This window comes from Kogia breviceps, chromosome X, assembly GCF_026419965.1.
Source record: "Kogia breviceps isolate mKogBre1 chromosome X, mKogBre1 haplotype 1, whole genome shotgun sequence".
Taxonomy (NCBI): Eukaryota; Metazoa; Chordata; class Mammalia; order Artiodactyla; family Physeteridae; genus Kogia; species Kogia breviceps.
In genome coordinates this window covers 117,874,372-117,881,295 of record NC_081330.1, presented here as the reverse complement: position 1 = coordinate 117,881,295, position 6,924 = coordinate 117,874,372, and the positions used below count along the sequence as shown (strand labels likewise).

Genomic DNA, 6,924 nt, shown 5'->3' with positions numbered 1-6,924 from the left:
GAGAATAAAGTGGGATAATGACCAAAAGCAATTAGTAGTTTACTGGCATTCAACAAATGTTAGTTAACTGGGAACCCAGCTGTATTTGAGAAGAATTAAACGATTTTTCCCCCCAGATAGAGGAGAACTGGCTTGTTGAAAACGGAAGAAAGATATCCCTGGAGAGTTGGTGAAGGACTCTGATCGAGGGTGCGAGAGGGAGTGGGGATAAGGGAAGGAACAAGGGCATCCACAGCGCATCTGAATGCGAGCGTCTTGAAAGCACTGGAACCGAGATGATTCCTGAAGGAATATCCCACTTCCACTAAATAGTAGTTTCTTACCAAGAAGAAACAGTTGAATTATTCCTAAAGCATACATGTTCACATTATTATATGATAAACTTTGTCGGTGGAACGGCCACCCGCGGTCTCCCGCGCAGACGGGCTCCGTGGCCTAGCGCCCTGGTCCCCGCCCGCCCGTGATCGCGCGCCCAGGCCCGGGACGGGTCACCGCCGAGGCTTCCCCCAGCCCACAGGCAAAAACATGGCAGCCATGCCCTCCAGCGGCCCACTCGTGGCCACCCACGACTACTACCGGCGCGGCCTGGGCACCACTTCCAGTAACAGCTCCTGCGGATGTGCCGAGTGCCCTGGGGAAGCCATCCCCCACCAGCCCGCTCTCCCCAAAGCCCACCCAGGACACTGGTGGGCTAGCTTCTTTTTCAGGAACTCCACTCTCCCGTTCATGGCCACAGTGTTGGAGTCGCCAGAGCACTCGGAACCTGCCCAGGCCTCCACCAGCACGATCACCTATGAGCTGGCTCAGGAAGCCGTGGGGAAGCAGCAGCCTGGCAAAACCAACTGCAGGCCTCCATCCTGAGTGGCCCCCAACAGCTGCCAGGCTTCCTTCCAAGGCACTAGGCTCATCAGAGCACCCCCTTCCCTCCCGACACTAAGCGGGCTGCAGCCAGCGGAAGCAGTTGTTTTTTTTAATATTAAAACAGCAAAACACCAAAAAGGAAGTTGAGAGGACCCCACTCCTTACTATCCAAGCCACACAAGAGCCTTCCTGACACGCCATAACCCTGTGCCTTACACCAAGTGGAAAATAAACTCCAAGAAGCCAGCAAAAAAAAAAAAAAAAAAAAGTCACTCCTCTACAATTCAAATGTCCAGGTGAAGGTTATAATCTTCACATACTAACTATTTTGTTTACGTATCTAGAAGAAACAGCTCAATTAATATAAAAACATGGTTAGTAAAGATTATATAATAGTTTATCTGCTGTAGCTTAAACTCCCAGGCAAAGATTTGGTTTCAGTTTTCAAGTAGTAACTTTATTTTCCATGCTTGTGTATCTTGTATCCCCAACTTCTCAGCAGAGAGAGAGAGAAGAAAAAGGACCTAAGGTGTTCTCCAGGACACATCCTTGGGGTGACAGTGATGAGCAGCACGACCCTGTGGGGCTCCTGGGCACAAAAGCCTTTCTGTGCGCCCCATTTCTTGATTACAGGAAACGGGCTTCCGTCAGCCTCCGCGACCTTGCCTGAGTGCCAATGGGCAGGTTCAAACAGATGCTAATTAGGGAAGGGAGGGGATGCAGAGACAAGGGAGGAACAGTCAAAGGAAACAATAGTGTAACTTTGGGGCAGGGTCCTGGTTCCCCCCAAGGGATACACACACTGTAACAGTATCTTTGAGCTGCTCTGCAGAGACTGAAGCCCCCACCAGGTGGGAGAAGTTAACGGTTAATGACAGTATGCTGCCTACGCTGCCCACCAGCGCGTAGGCCCCAGACTGGTTGGAACCAGAAGGTGGATGACGCTGACGCCCACTTACCTCCCCCCACCAGCCGATCAGAAGAATGTCCACGAGCTGCTCTCCTTGAACCATTACTATAAAATTTCTCACTACCCCCTCCAAGTTGGGACGCACAGTTTTGAGGGCCTTAGCCCGCTGTGGCCCCCTCTGCCTGGCAAAACAGTAAAGCTATTCTCTACTTCACCCAAAACTCTGTCTCTGAGATTTAATTCACTGTCGGGATACAGAGGCTAGATTCGGCTTCAATGGAAATGTTGTGGGTCATGATTGCGGTACAGGTAACACAACTGTGTGTATTTGTCAAAATTCAGGGAACTGTACACCTAAAGTGGGTGATTTTTACTGTATGCCAATGATACCTTAATAAACATGATTTAAACCAAAACAAAAAGAACACACCTTGAACCAGGAAGTCTGATGTTGTAAGAGGGCACATAAGCAGATTTAAAAACCTGAGTTTACAACTGAACTAGGAAAGAAAAGTTCCAACATTGTAATCCAAATGACCATAAAGGAAAATCTCCTAGACCGTCACCTCTCAGCGGGTGGCGTCAGCCATGGCCCTGTAAACACTCAGCCCTGAGTAGCGAGGCAAAGCGCCCAGCGAAGGCCCCCCATCCCTGCTTAGAGCCGCCTTGGCAAGACTGGACCCAGAAGGAACACGCACACCCCCCTTAGCCGTGGGGACCACGGCAGGTCTGCTCAAATACAATCCCACGAGCCATGATGTTTCAAAGTCGTCAGAAAGACTTTCAAGACTCTCTTAGTTGCCATCAACAGAAACTCACCTCCTGCCCACATCCTTGCCTAGTTCACACCCTCAGGTATTCAGGTCTCTGCTCAAATATCTCTTTGCAGGAAGGCCTCCCTATTCCTAATAACCACCTCCCTCTTCACTCTATCCGCTTGCTCTGACTGGCTTTTTTTCTTCATAGCACTTGTCTCAATAGGACATTGTCATATACATATATATATATAAAATGAAGCTTACAGTCTAGTGGGGGAAACAACTAATTCACAGTTCACACAGACAGCTGGCTGTCCACTAGACTGTAAGTTCTATGAGGGCACAGAAGGCTTTCATCTTTTCTGTTCACATCCACAGCCTCAGCCGTTGAGCAGTGCTTGGTATATAGTAGGAGCTCTGTAAATATTTGAAGTATAAAGTGAAGAGGAGAATCGATTTCTAAATCCAAACCACAGCAAAAGGGAGGAATAATAGAACTAGGGACTCGAATACCCTCAGGGCTCCCTTGGTTCGGCTGCCACTCAATCTGGTGTCCCTTGACTCTCTCAATGATCCGCATCGTGGGTGACTTTGACGCTCCAGCTTACCTTATCACAACTCCACAGCCGAGGGCAAAGGGTTTCTCTCTCTCAGCTCCAGGTCGCAGCACCCCAGGGAAGTGTTCAGATTGGCTTGCCTTCCACAGACGTCCAGAGTGGCCCGAACCTCCGATCCTGCTTGCTCTGTCGATTTTGGAGCTGTTACCCCAGTTTTAATCCAGTTTTGCCTGGGCAAAGAGACCTGGGGGTGCCCCCAGGGTAGCCCTTGATCAATGACAGGCCAGGAGGAGCAACTCCAGCGATGGGGACAGCTCTGAGGTGTGACCTCCACTGTCCGCGGAGCTCCCTCAGGACTGAGCCCAAGTTACCCTCCGTGGGCTTGCGGGCTGCTGCACTCTTGCTTGGCCTCCTTCCTTCCCACGCCCCCTTCCCACTCGCCTGCTTGGGAACGCCTACTAATAAAGCACTTTAAGGTGAATTCTCCTCTCAGGGTTTACATCTGGGACACCCAGCAAGCTCGTCTGGGCCTTTAGCTCTCTACCGATTTGCTGTACGTTTTTTGGAGAGAAAATCTTTCCACATGTCTCCCCTCCACACACGTGTATTACAGAAATGTTTACTTACTTGCTTTTAATATGTTCCTATCCTTAGAGATCTTTCCCGTTTTCCCTGTTTTAACTTGGGATCCTTTCACTGTTCCTCAGATCTGCTAATTTTCCCACTTTGCTTATGACTGATGATGGCTTGTCTAGCCAACCTAACTCAATGTGTTAAAGAAACACTCCTGGTATTTTCCCCTCTTATTTTCCATATCTTTCTTCTCTATCTCTTCTATATTAGGTTCTTGCTCAAGATATCTCAAGGTTATGTTTGACTTCACCTTAATTTAACAGTCGATCATTATTAACCATACCACCTTTTCCTAATTTACATCTCTGAAAAGAGGCAATGCAATGAAACCATCAGAACACCTGATGGGTCTCTTTCTTAACTATTTTCTGAAACATTATTTGATTCACTTCAATTCAGTGAAACTGAGTAATTATTATCACATAAATTTATATATACACCATTATGGAAAATAATAAAACAAGTCCTGAGTATCTATGATTCAAGCTCAACTGAGATAAACATTGAAATCAGAGGCTACAAATTTCAAATAGGAGGATATGAAAAACATGGGGAGAAAGGTTAAGACGTGACACAAGCATTTTTGACAATTCAAAACACTGGATTAACCATTACCCTTTGCTTAGACAGATAAAGGAGAAGATAAGCAAATATTTACCTACAAGTTTTCACAACATTTAAGCTAAATCTTTACTTCTATATATGGTCATTATAAAGTTGACTTTCTAAGGCTGTTTACCGAACAGGGGCAAAGAGCATTTCTACAATCTTGCAAGGTTAGTTTTAGTAACTCTAAAGCCTGTTGACTTGTAACCTTGAGACTATGAATGTTTATGACAGGAAACTGCATGTTAGAATGTTTGGGGTAGAAAATTGTGCTTGTCTGCTTAAGCTTGTAAGCTATGTTTGTCCTAGGAGGTTGATTTTACTCACCAACTCTTATAATTGATCTGCCAGTTTTGACCTCACTGATCCAGCTCTAATTAACTCAACAAGTAAAAGAATGTGCAGATTAGTTTGGAATTAAGGACATTGCTGAAGGCATTTCTCGGGAAAAGTAATTTTACCAATAAAATAAATAAGGGACTAACAGAGCGCTCTGTAAAAGCCCCAAATCGGAAACTATGCAAATACTGCCTGATGATGGTTGGATAAATATACTGTGGTATGTTTACACAATGGAATACTATACAGAAATGAGAATGAACACATTACAATTAGCCTCAACATCGTTGTGCTGGATGTCATAAACAAAATGTTGAGTGAAAGAAACCAGACACAGAAGAGTACATATTGTATGTTTCCATTCATTTAAAGTAAAAAACAGGCAAAACTAAGTGATTCAGTTATGGGTACATGTACATATTCCTTTTCATATTCTTTTCCATTACGGTTTATTACAGGGTATTGAATCTAGTTCCCTGTGCTATACAGTAGGGCCTCGTTGTTTATCTATTTTATATATAGTAGCTTGTATGGAATCTCTAGTTTCAATGGCACTTTATCTGTTTCCCAAAAGAATTTGATTAGTCTTTCAGATCCAGGAAAGATGCTAGACACTGGGAACACTGAGGTGAGAGACAGACTCTGCAATCAAAGATCTCGAGGTATGATGAGGGAGAGGCTCTGACATAGGGTCAGATGTAAGCAGAGGTTTCTTCAGTGGTACAGAGGTGAGTACCTGTCTCAGTCTGGAGATGGGAGGGATCATGGAAGGCTTCCAGTAAGAGGTGATGCTTGAGTCATGTCTTAAAGATCATATAAGCATTAGCCAGACCGAGAAGGGAGCAAAGAAGGATCTCAGAGGGAGAAAATCTCAATGGGCAAATCATAAGAGAAGATGCCCATAATTGGATGTGGCGTGAGTGCAGCATACAAATAAGGTACAAAAGAGGTAAGCAAGGGCCTGATCCAGAAGGAAACTGCTCATGAGCTAAGGGAGTTTGGACTTTATTCTGGGATCAATAGGAAGTCATTGAAAGGTTTTAAGCAGGGGAATGCTGTGATTGTTGTGATCTTATTGGTATTTTTTTTCAGCTTTACCAAGGTATAATTGATGGATAAAATTGTAATATATTTAAAGTGTACAATGTGACTTGATATTTGTATACTATGTATATATTGTGAAAGAGTATTCACAATCAAGTTAATTAACACATCCATCACCTCACATATCTGCCTTTTTTTTTTTTTTGCTGAGAACACTTAAGATCTCTCTTAACAAATTTCAATATATGCTTCAAAGTTGCTATGAGATCTTAAACATTCTCTCCACACATAAAAAAAGATAATTACGTGACATGGTAGAGATGTTAGCTAACATTTTGGTGGTAATCATATTGCAATATATAAATGTGTCAAATCAACACCTTGTATACCGTAAACTTACACAGTATTATATGTCGATTATATCTCAATTTTAAAAACTATACAATACAGTATTATCAACTATAGTTACCATGCTATATATTAGATACTCAGACTTTATTCATCTTACAGCTGAAAGTTTGTACCCTTTTACCAACCTTATACATGGATTGTTTTCAATAGTAAATACAGTACTACATGATCTGTGGTTGGGGTTGGTGGAATCTGCAGATGCAGAACTGTGGATATGGAGGGCTGACTATGGGACTTGAGCACCCTCAGATTTCGGTATCTGTGCTGGGTCCTGGAACCAATCCCCTGTGGATACTGAGGGACGACTGTATGGCATTTATTATGTTGAGGTGCATTCCACCTATACCTAATTTGTTGAGAGTTTTCATCATGAAAGGATGTTGAGTTTTGTCAAATGCTTTTTCTGAATCTATTGAGAGAATCATATGATTTTTATCCTTCATTTTGTTAATGTGGTGTATCACATTTACTAACTTGTATATGTTGAACCATGCTTGCATGCCAGGAGTAAATCTCACTTGATTATGGTGTATGATCCTTTTAAAGTACTGCTGAATTCAGTTTGCTAATGTTTTGCTGAGGATTTTTACATCAGTGTTCATCAAGGATATTTACCTGTAATTTTCTTTTCTTGTGTTGTCCTTGTCCGGCTTTGGTATCGGGGTAATGCTGGCCCGGTAAAACGAGTTTGGAAGTGTTCCATCCTCTTTGATTTCCTATTGGTATTTTTAAATGGCCATTCTGGCTGCCGTGGGGACCTGGTGGGTTCTCCTAGGTGGGTGGGTGAACCTGAGCAGATACAACA

General features: G+C 43.7%; 1 pseudogene; it reads left to right on the top strand.

Moving 5' to 3' along the window:
- Positions 1–525: 525 nt before the first annotated feature.
- On the top strand, positions 526–861 carry LOC131748674 (pancreatic progenitor cell differentiation and proliferation factor pseudogene; annotated as a pseudogene).
- Positions 862–6,924: the final 6,063 nt, after the last annotated feature.